The sequence below is a fragment of the Anolis sagrei genome, chromosome 1 (genome assembly GCF_037176765.1).
Source record: "Anolis sagrei isolate rAnoSag1 chromosome 1, rAnoSag1.mat, whole genome shotgun sequence".
Classification (NCBI taxonomy): Eukaryota; Metazoa; Chordata; class Lepidosauria; order Squamata; family Dactyloidae; genus Anolis; species Anolis sagrei.
Window position 1 is genome coordinate 37,168,231 of NC_090021.1, and position 11,104 is coordinate 37,179,334.

The window sequence follows — 11,104 nt, forward strand, 5'->3', positions numbered from 1 at the left end:
GATTTACTGAAAAGGATTGTTTTCCAAAGATTATTTTGGAATTAATAAAGTTGAATGGGGCTAACTCCCTAATAGATATACTTGGTCAACAATGGGTTTAATGATTTTAATTTATAGTTATATGTTAGTGTTTGGTTATTATGATTTTTTTCTATCTACATGTATGTTGACATCCAATGTTTGCATTAGTATGTTGTAAACTGCCTTGAGTCCCTTGCTGAGCTGAGAAAGGCGGTATAGAAATATAGTAAATAAAATATATAAAGTATATCTAAATACATGGGAATTATTCCCATTGACTAAATGTGGGTACTTCTGAGCAGAGATATAAGCATTGTACTGTTAGCACCTATGGTTGTGAGAGCTGGACCATAAGGAAGGCTGAGTGAAGGAAGATAGATGCTTTTGAACTGTGGTGTTTGTGGAAAATTCTGAGAGTGCCTTGGACAACGAGAAGATCCAGACAGTCCATACTTCAGGAAATAAAGCCCGACTGCTCATTGGAGGGAAGGCTATTAGAAGTACTTTGGCCACATAATGAGAAGACAGGAAAGCTTAGAGAAGACAATGATGCTGGGGGAAATGGGAGGAAAAAGGAAGAGGGGCCAACCAAGGGCAGGATGGATGGATGGTATCCTTGAAGTGACTGGCTTGACTCTGAAGAAGCTGGGGGTGGTGACGGCTGACAGGGAGCTCTGGTGTGGGCTGGTCCATGAGGTCACAAAGAGTTGGGAGCAACTTAACAAATAAACAACAACTGTTAGTATCACTTCTAAGAGAAGACTAAGCTTGACTGTCAGCTTTCTTGCAAACTGTATGTGTGTGTGTGTGTGTGTGTGTGTGTGTATACACACACACACACACACACATAATACCCCATCCTTCTCAACCCCTCAGCGGACTCAGGGCAACTTACAACAAAGTCACAATTCGATGCCACTTTTAACATAAAATAAAACAAAAATATATATGGTACATTAAACTCAATAATTAAAAACACACAATTTTAAAAACAGTTATAATAAAAACCATGTAGCCCAAAGGCATATTCCAGGAGCAATTCCATACATTGCAGTATTCCATAGTCATTTGTTTTGCAGATCACATAATTGCATTGCAGATTACTGTCCAAAGGCTTGGCCCCATGACCATGTCTTTACTTTCTTTCTGAAGGACAGAAGGGAGGGAGCTGATCTAATTTCACTGGAGAGGGAGTTTCACAGTCAAGGGGCTTCCACTGAGAAGGCCCTGTCTCTTGTCCTCACCAACCGCACCTGTGAAGGAGGTGGGCTTGAGAGCAGGGCCTCCCCAGACTATCTTAATCTCTGAGAGGAAGATATGTTTGGATAGGTAAGCTGGGGCTTTATAGGCTAAAGCCAGCACTTTAAATTGTGTTTGGTAGCAGACTGGTTACTGATCATTAACTAAAAAGATGAATAAGTTCTATGGGTAACCAAATGTCTTCCATTGCAGCTATTTTCTTACTGACAAATCTTCAGGGACAAAACAGTACAGTGATTGAAGCAAGATGGAGAAATGTGTATGAAAAGCAATTGTGAGATTCACTTCTAAATGACTGGAAAAATGATTTGAAGTCACTTAAAGTTTTATCTTTTGAGCACAAAAGGCCATTTTTCTTTGGGGGTTTGGCTGGATATTGGGGAGCAAGGAGGCACAATTTAGATATTAGTTTGGCTGTTATTTTACACTGCTTGTTCCTGGTAGTAAAACTGGTTGATTAAAATATTGTTAAGGGGTGGGGGGGCTCTTTGGCATTTTCAAGGACAACAAAGGGAACAAACTGGTGGTGATTACTTGAGTCCTGCTGGCCACACTTTCTCCATCAAAACATGACTGGAGGGAGACATGGTGCATCTATACTGTCAAATTAATGCAGTTTGATACCACTTTACTGCCGTGGCTCAATTCTGGGAATTGTCATTTGGTGAAGCACCAGCACTTTTTGGCAGAGAAGGTGAAAGACCTTTAACAACTTACTTACTCACATAGGCGATACCTTGCACTCCAAGGAGGATGGTCCTCCAAGTGTAGTATCCTGGCAGTGGGTCCGTAGATGACTGTGGAGCCCTATTCTTGATCTGCATCTTTTCCCACCGTGAGGGCATTGGTTTCCAGGTAGAAGGAGGTCCCGGTCATGGTTGGCTTGAGGCGCCTTCCTCTTGGCACGTTTCTCTCTTTCACCCTCCGTTCGTGCCTCTTCAAATTCTGCAGTACTGCTGGTCACAGCTGACCTCCAACTGAAATGCTCAAGGGCTAGGGCTTCCCAGTTCTCAGTGACTATGCCAGAGTTTTAAAGTTTGGCTTTGAGCCTGTCTTTAAATCTCTTTTTCCTGTCCTTATAAAACTACAACTCTAATGATACAACAGTATGGAGCCATGGCAATTAAAGCAGTGTCCAACTGCATTAATTCAACAGTGTAGATGTACTCACAGTTCAGCTTTTCAGGCAACCATGAATCTTACTGTGTTATTTTGATTTGCTGTGTCAAACTATGAAAAAATGCAAAAAAAAACCAAAAACAAAACAAATCAAAAATACTCTGAGTGTGCTAAAATTGTGGAACAGTCATTAGTGGGTCAGAGGAAATGTGCTCAGGGTTAAGTTTACTTTGAGATATCAGTATATTATTGCCAATAGAGTGAGTTCCAGCAAAAAAAAAAATGGCTTTAAGTTGCAATCCTTATGTGTAACTACCTCAAAGGAGAAGCTCCACTGTATTAATTATTCCTCAACTCAGGCTCTTATTCCTAAGAGCACAATGATACAATCCTGCTCACAATAGGGCTTCTTAGGAAACAGCGGTATTGATGATATATATGCTGGGTGGTTGTAGGTTTTTCGGGCTTTCTGACCATGTTCTAGAAGCATTCTCTCCTGACGTTTTGCCTGCATCAATGACAGGCATCCTCAGAAGGATGCTTGAGAATTCCTGCCATAGATGCAGGGGAAACATCAGGAGAGAGTGCTTCTAGAACATGGCCATACAGTCTGAAAAACCTACAACAATCCAGTGATTCTGACCATGAAAGCCTGCAATGATATTTATGCTGCCGCAGGGATCAGAAGAAAAGGAGAGAAGGCATAAGAATGCAAATGGAGAAGGGCTCCTTTAACTGCACATACAAAATATAATTTATTAGACTCAAGGCAATTAGATCTTTAGCAAAGGCCCAGTGAGATAAAAATACTATGCATTTTCCAGAACTCTGTTGCTAAATGGTTCACTTAAGACCTAAGTGGAATGTCTTGGGCTTAATAAATTATATATATTTAGGCACCTAGAAGTCTCCTTTCCTTTTGGTGAGTAGTTATAAATGAGACATGCAAAAAATGTGAGAATGATGGTCAAGACAAGCATGCCGGAACAAAGCATCATGTGAATCTTCTATTCTTGCTTTGCTGGAGCATTTGAAACGTGAATGGAATTGAATAAAAACGGTCTTGTTAACACTCCATGGGCTTCCTATGACAGCCGCTGGGATCTTCTTTCTTTCTTGGAGTCCTGGTTAGCTTCACTTAGGAAAGCTCTTGGTAAACAACCAGCTAATTGATCGCAGGGCTTTCACATAGCTACCGCCATGTTGCGTTCACGTCTGTGTACCATTCCTGTCATCCTTCTGCCATAACATTGGAGGAATGATGACTTGTTTCTTGGAGATTCTTCTGTGGGCCTAGTTGCCAAGACCAAAGCTGTAATGGTTTGTTATGATGACCTTTTGTTATTCCATTAGAGCTCAATTGCTTGGAGAAGGAGGGAGGGGAAAAAACCCAATGTGTGCATACTGTAGGAAAGTTTTCACCCTTTCCATTGACCTGACATCACAGTTTATACTAGAAAATGTATTAATGACAAAGTAGTGTTTTCATGTCAGGAGAACCGACTTTAACAGCTATAATCTGCCCTTAGTCGTCATAAATATAAATGTATTGGTAAAACAGATCTTGTTAATGCAGCCAAGAAAAATGCTAGGCTATATTTCAAACCAATTGAAGCACATAGTGTGTCTCTGTGTGTGAGAGAGTGAGTGTGTAAAAGAAAAGAGAGACAGAGAGACAGAGATGTGTGAGTCAGCTAAAACACACCATTGACAAATGATCTCTCTTGCTTTACTTTTCCTTTCCTTTTTTCCTTTCTTTCTTTCTTTCTTTCTTTCTTTCTTTCTTTCTTTCTTTCTTTCTTTCTTTCGTAGAATAGTTATCGACTATATAGCTCTTGAAAGAAGGATGCAAATGTATTGTTGAAAGCTTTCATGGCCAGAATCACTGGGTTGTTGTAGGTTTTTTGGGCTGTATGGGCATATTCTAAAAGCATTTTCTCCTGATGTTTCGCCTGCATCTGTGGCAAGCATCTTCAGAGGTTGTGAGGTTTGTTGGAAACTAGGAAAATTGGGTTTATATATTTGTGGAAGGTCCAGGGTGGGAGAAAGAACTCTTGTCTGTTAGAGCTAGGTGTGAATGTGTGTGAGTGTGTAAAAGAAAGAGACAGACAGACAGAGATGTGTGAGTCAGCTAAATCACACCATTGGCAAATGATCCTCATAACCTCACAACCTCTGAGGATGCTTGCCACAGATGCAGATGAAATGTTAGGAGAGAATGTTTCTAGAATATGGCCATACAGCCCCGAAATACCTACAACAACCCAAGGATGCAAATCTTTATGCTTTTTTTTCATGTCAGGAGCGATTTGGCAAACTGCAAGTCGTTTCTGGTGTGAGAGAATTGGCTGTCTGCAAGGACGTTGTCCAGGGGGACACCCAGATGTTCTACCAGTGACTTGAGAAACTGCAAGTTGTTTCTGGTGTGAGAGAATTGGCCATCTGCCCTGGGGATTTCCGGATGTTTTACCATCCTGTGGGAAGCTTCTCTCATGTCCCTGCATGGCGAGCTGAAGCTGACAGACAGGAGCTCACCCTACTCACTGGATTCGAACTGCCAACCTTTCAGTCAGCAGTCCTGCTGGCACAAGGGCTTAACCCATTGCACCACCGGGGGCTCCATCTTTATGCTAAGGAAGAGGCTACTTAAATCCCATGCATAACAACTTCATATTTATAATACAATGTTTTCTTTTTTTAACAACAACATCATGCACTCTCTATGTATAGCTCAGTTTTTCCCATCCATCACTTTTAAAGATGCATCCTATTTTCTTGTTCTTGTTATTCAATTACCTCTGGGTTTTTAAAAAAAATAAAAAATCAAGAGCAGTCAAATTAATGAACTTTGCTTGTTTTGCTTTTTAGAGCATCACAGGAAGAAATAGAATAGCTCTCACCAAAAATGAGATTGAGATGTTATTTCTCAGGTGATCAATTAAAAGATACCACTGGAGGTTACTCCATTCCTTATGAGATGGATCCAAAATCAGTAGAACAACCTCATAGAACTGGGATAGCATCCACACAGACCTATATCCCAGAATATCAAGGCAGAAAATCCCACATTATCTGAGTGTGGACTCAGATAACCCAGTTCAAAGCAGATATTGTGGGATTTTCTGCTTTGATATTCTGGGATACAGGGCTGTGTGGAAGTGCTCTCAGAGGACACAGATCAGATCTTCCTTTTCAAGACTGAAGACAGGAATCTACCTTTGGAAAGGGAGAGCCGTTCCATCTCAACCCCTACAGAAATTATCTGCCCAACATCAAATCATGGGATGGGGAAAGTTGATAAGTAGGTAGACCCTCAACATTGGGGGGGGGGGGGGAGAGAACTATATTTCTATTCCCTCAATCATAAACACCCCTGCACTCCATGCTTGGTTATTTTTCCTAATTTAAATGCATTCCTTCCCATGACTTGGTAATGGGAAAGAAATGCATTTTAAAGTTAAAGAGAGAACAACCCCATAATTTATGGGTTGCCCCATAAATTAGTAGAACTAATTCCACTGAATTTAGTTCATCATAGAATCATAGTTGGAAGAGACCACAAGGGTCATCCAGTCCAATTCCATTCTGCCATGGAGGAATATACAATCAAATAACTCCAGTCAGATGGCCATCTAGCATCTAATTAAAAACCTTCAGAGAAGGAGATTCCACCAACCTACAAAGCAGTATATTCCACTGCTGAACAGCTCTTAACTTCAGGATGTTCTTCCTAATGTTTAGGTGTAATCTCTTTTCCTCCAGTTTGAATCCATTGCTCCGTATCCTTGTCTCCAGAGCAGCAGAAAACAAGCTTGCCCCATCCTCAATAAGACCTCTTTTCAAATATTTAAACATAGTTATCATGTCCCTTCAAGCTTTCATTCTCCAAACTAAGCATGCCCAACTTCCTAAGCTGGTCTTCATAGGGCTTTCCTTCCAACCCTTTGACCATTTTGGTCACCCTTCTCTTAATATTTGAATATCCTTCTTGCATTGTGATGTCTGACCAAAGCAGAATAGAATGTGACTATGGTTTCCCTCAATCTACACCTTGTTTTAAATCAGGAATGGTTGAATCATTGAATACAGAATCTATGAATACAGAGGACCCAATATACCTTTTCCTCTGAAAGCATGGTCACCTTCTCTGGACATGCTCTAGCTTGTAAAAAATTTTCTTGAATTGTGGTGCAGAACTGGACACTGTATTCCAGGTGAGGCCTGACCAATAGAGTGGTCAAATATTATGCTTCTATTGATGCCTAGAATCACATTCGCTCTTTTGTTAAATCATGATGACTAACCGGTCCCATTAAATTCCATGGGAAATAAGTGAAATTAAAGTATTTGGGATCCAACCATGAAGATGAGGGGGCAGAGCCCCAAGGACAAATATGTCTTGAGGTTCCTTGGTTTAGAAGACCAGACCAAGAATAAGAGTCTTACAGTAGCTTGACAACAACCTACTTGTTCAACAGAGCAGAATAGGAACAGATATTAGGTGCAGAAGCATCTCCTTGGGTGAGAGCAGCTGATAACCCCTGTCAGTTCAAGTTTGGTCTGAATTGTAAAGGGGTTGAGCCCTACCTCCAATTTAGATTCTGCATCTGTAAAAATCAGATTACAGCTGTGTCTACACCAGCCACTTAATCCAGGGTGTTTTGCTCTCTACTGGGCCCAGATTGACTGGCACTTGAGTGGCTACATTCTTTTTTGCAATGAAAGGACTGTCCCTATATAGAGAGAGGGGGGGGGGGGGAGGGGGGGGAGGGAGGGGGGAGAAGTGCTTTGGCAACATAATGAGAAGACAGGAAAGCTTAGAGAAGACAATTATGCTGGGGAAAATGGAAGGAAAAAGGAAGAGGGGTCGACCAAGGGCAAGATTAAAGGATGGTATACTTGAAGTGACTAGCTTGACCTTGAAGGAGCTGGGGGTGGTGACTGCCAATAGAGAGCTCTGGCGTGGACTGGTACATGAGGTCACGAAGAGTCGGAAGCGAATGAACAAATAAACAACAACTTTATATACACACACACATACACACACTTAAACCTTCCTGTGGAGTCAATTTCAAGTGATTTATGGATGGCATAAGGGAGAAAAAATGTATGGATCAGCCCTAAGCAAGCCTTAAAAAGTCTGCAATTGTCTCATTTCATTCTCTTTCAGAAGAAGGGAAATGAGTGCAGTGTAACATGATGGATCACATACAGGAAAATATTACAAATCTGCCCTTTATTCGATGGAAATGACAAAGGACATATTTAGAGGCTCAGTTTTTAGACCTTAATCCCTTTGGAAAACAATATGCCTCTCAGGAATCCTGGAAGGAGAATAATGGTACTCTGTGTTGCTTAACTGCTCTATTATTTAACTACAGTTACTTAAGTCTCTGGAGGGAAGGATGTAATAAATCTTTTAAGTATTTGTTCTGGTTTGTGGCTGAAGGGAAACTGTATAACTCTAAATCAGTTGCTGTAAACATTTGCAGTGGCATATTTTTCCTCCGCGGGGGCAGGTTGGCATAACATTTGGGATGATGTGCTTCCAGGGTCTGATCCTTTCATTATCCTCAATTCCTGTGATCTTTGGAAGAGGCTAGGTTTATAAAGATAGTGTTTTCAGGTCCTTAGCAATTTTATGGAGTAGAGGGAAATGTACAGATTGCATTGGGATAACTGGAGAAGAAGGTGGAGACATCTGATCATTAGGTCACAAGGCAAGACCTATCATTAGCCAATTTACTCAGGAGGAAGCAATGACAATTCAACTGAAGTTTGAAGTTTCCATATTGCTAAAAAATTTGGGGAAGGAAGGAAAATACATTGTAGGGTAAAATGTGTTGGAGCATGTAAGAAATTCAGTGTGTGTGTCAACTATAAAATAAGATGCATGAAGCTGATTGGTCAGGCTATGCCCCGGGGAGATAGCTAAGCCTGGGACTTTTGGATAATGTTACATTTTTGTTCAGACTTGAGCTATGCAGGTGCAGAGACAGACAGTTTGAAGGGAGAAGCAGAGAGAGACAAGAGTTTGGTGTGTGCTCTCACTTCGTGAGCTGCTGAAGGAGTTTATCCACATAGACAGAGAAAAACCATTTTAAACCTCTCATAAAAGGACATTATGTGAGTTGATCCAACTGATCACATTGTAGATATGTTGTTCTGAACTAAGAAGAGTAAACTACTTGTTCTTTATTGTTCACCTTTGTGGCATATTTTCTTTCTCTGGCAAGGCAGTGTTTGGGCTTATCAAACGTGAACTACACGTGGTATATTTTACATTATGCCACAAAATGCTCTTCATTTTCCCCCTCCCCAACTACACCTCAGGATGTACTATTCATTGGGAATCACCATTTAAGAAGGGATGGACTTCTAAGCATGTTTAATCTGTGTTGAAGTAAAACTCAAATGCACTGCTAGCTAGCCTTCTTAACATAGAATGAGATAGTGGTACTATGTTGCCTTTACCTCAGCAAAACATCATAGACCGATCAGCCTTGGAATGGTAATCTGTTGTTATCTCTGACCATTTTTGTTGAGATATTTTCAGTACTTCTTGTTTGCCGCACAGGAATTTCCAAGCCTACCTACCAAATGTAGGAAGCTTTCTATTGGCACCAGGCATGTAGCCAGGGGGTGGGTGGGGGGATTGGGGGGCTTCAGCCCCCCCCCCCCAATTCTCATGGTGGTTCACGAAAAGGCCTTACTGGTGCATTATTTAAACTGTTATGTTTATCCATATCATGATCTGATCACCATACTCAATATATTCCATATGGATGGGGGTATTGGGGTAACGATACAAAAGGTTTGCTAGGGTAGACCCTCTTTCACTCAGTCTCAGCCCCCCCCCCCGAAACAAACAAACTCAGCCCCCCCCCCCCCGAATCGAAATCCTGGCTACGGGCCTGATTGGCACCTTTCCTTTTGAATGCATATGTGAATATGGATCACATTGTCCAGGGGATTCTGGAAATCCCAGGTCCAAACTAGTTAACTTTTCCAAGATCTGCTTTTGGTAAGCAGATGGTTATAGGGATATGAAACAGTAGTTTTACTGTCAAAGGCTTTCATGGCCGGAATCACTGGGTTGTTGTAGGTTTTGCGGGCTGTATGGCTATGTTCTAGAACATGGCGACAAAGCCCGAAAAATCTACAACTACCCAAAAGTTTTACTAACAGAACCATTTCAATTACCTATGTTACATTTTTACATTTTTGCAAACAAAAAAATGCTGATATCTATCTAAAATCAACTTTCCAATCTATTGAGCACATGTGCTTGGTGTGTGGCTCTTGTGCAATACCATTGATTTGACACTTTTAAACACTTTTGCATGCATAAGGAATTTTTATGCTCCACAATACATTCCTGTGAAGTCATAATATCTCTCCATCCCAATAAGATACTAAACTGAAGCATTTTATCTGGTTTAATGGGAGTTGGACAGCTACATTTTTAATGCCGACTAATTGCTTATTAGTAATTGAAGCTATAACTTTTCAAGATCTGTCTGTTAGTCTTTAAACTGTCAGCAGCATCTTTCTTTCTTTTTTTTCTTTTCCTGTGTATGTGTTCAAACTGGAAATGCACTGTATTTCCCATATTCAAATGTAGAGGGCAGCCCAGTTCAACAGAATTCTTCAAAGTGAAACAAGAAAATGCCTAGTTTTAAAATTCTCAATACATATTTATCAAAGTTTTCTTTGGGTTAAGTCTTTTGCTTTCTGGGTCCATATTCTCATATTGAAAGCTATTGAGAAAGACTTCTGCTAGTCTTAGAATTCATCTATACTGTAGAATTAATGTATTTTGATACCACTTTAACTACCATGGGTTAGTGTCCCAAACTGAATCTGGGCAGGGGAAATGTATGGCCATCAATACAATTTATTATAAGAGGTATAGACACATACCTAAATTACAATAATGAATTGTATGGGGACACTACATTTGTCCTGAAAACTGTTCCCCCCCCCCCCCCAAGCTTGAGTACCCAGCATTGCATGGGTTATTTGAAAAAGTATTTTTTAATTGTACAAAATGCATAAGATTGAGGATTAACTACAACTGACATCATGTCTGGTTAACCCCGAGAAACTCCATCAGAATGTAAAGTTTGTTATGTAGGGCAAGTTTGTTCTAGATGCATCATTGGTGGGGTTTAGTGTGCTCTCTGGCTTTAGGGTAAACTACAACTCCCACTATGGTGAGTCAGTCCCCTCAAACCACTCCAGTAGGATGAGTTAATCATGGGTTTTTTGGCATATCAGGTATGTGTGCCAAATTTGGTCCAGATCCATCATTGTTCGGGTTCACAGTGCTCTCTAGCTATAGGTGAACTACAACTCCCCCAAAACAAGATGAACTTTCCCCAAAGACTTCCAGTATTTTTTGCTGGTCATGGGGGCTTGGTGCCAAGTTTAGTCCCATCCATCTTTGGTAGAGGTCAGAGTTCACATTGATTGCAGGTGAACTATAAATCCCTGTACCTGCAACTCCTATAAATCATGGTGAATTTTCCCCAAGCCTCTCTAGTATGTTCAGTTTCTGACCAATTCCTCTGTTTGCTGTGTACTTTAAAAAGAGTAGGAAAGCATGGAAACGCAGTGGGTGTGGTCATGCTAATTCCACATCAATAGAGAGAGTAAGAAACACTGGGATGTCTGTGATGGAGGAAAACCAGAAAATCTAGGA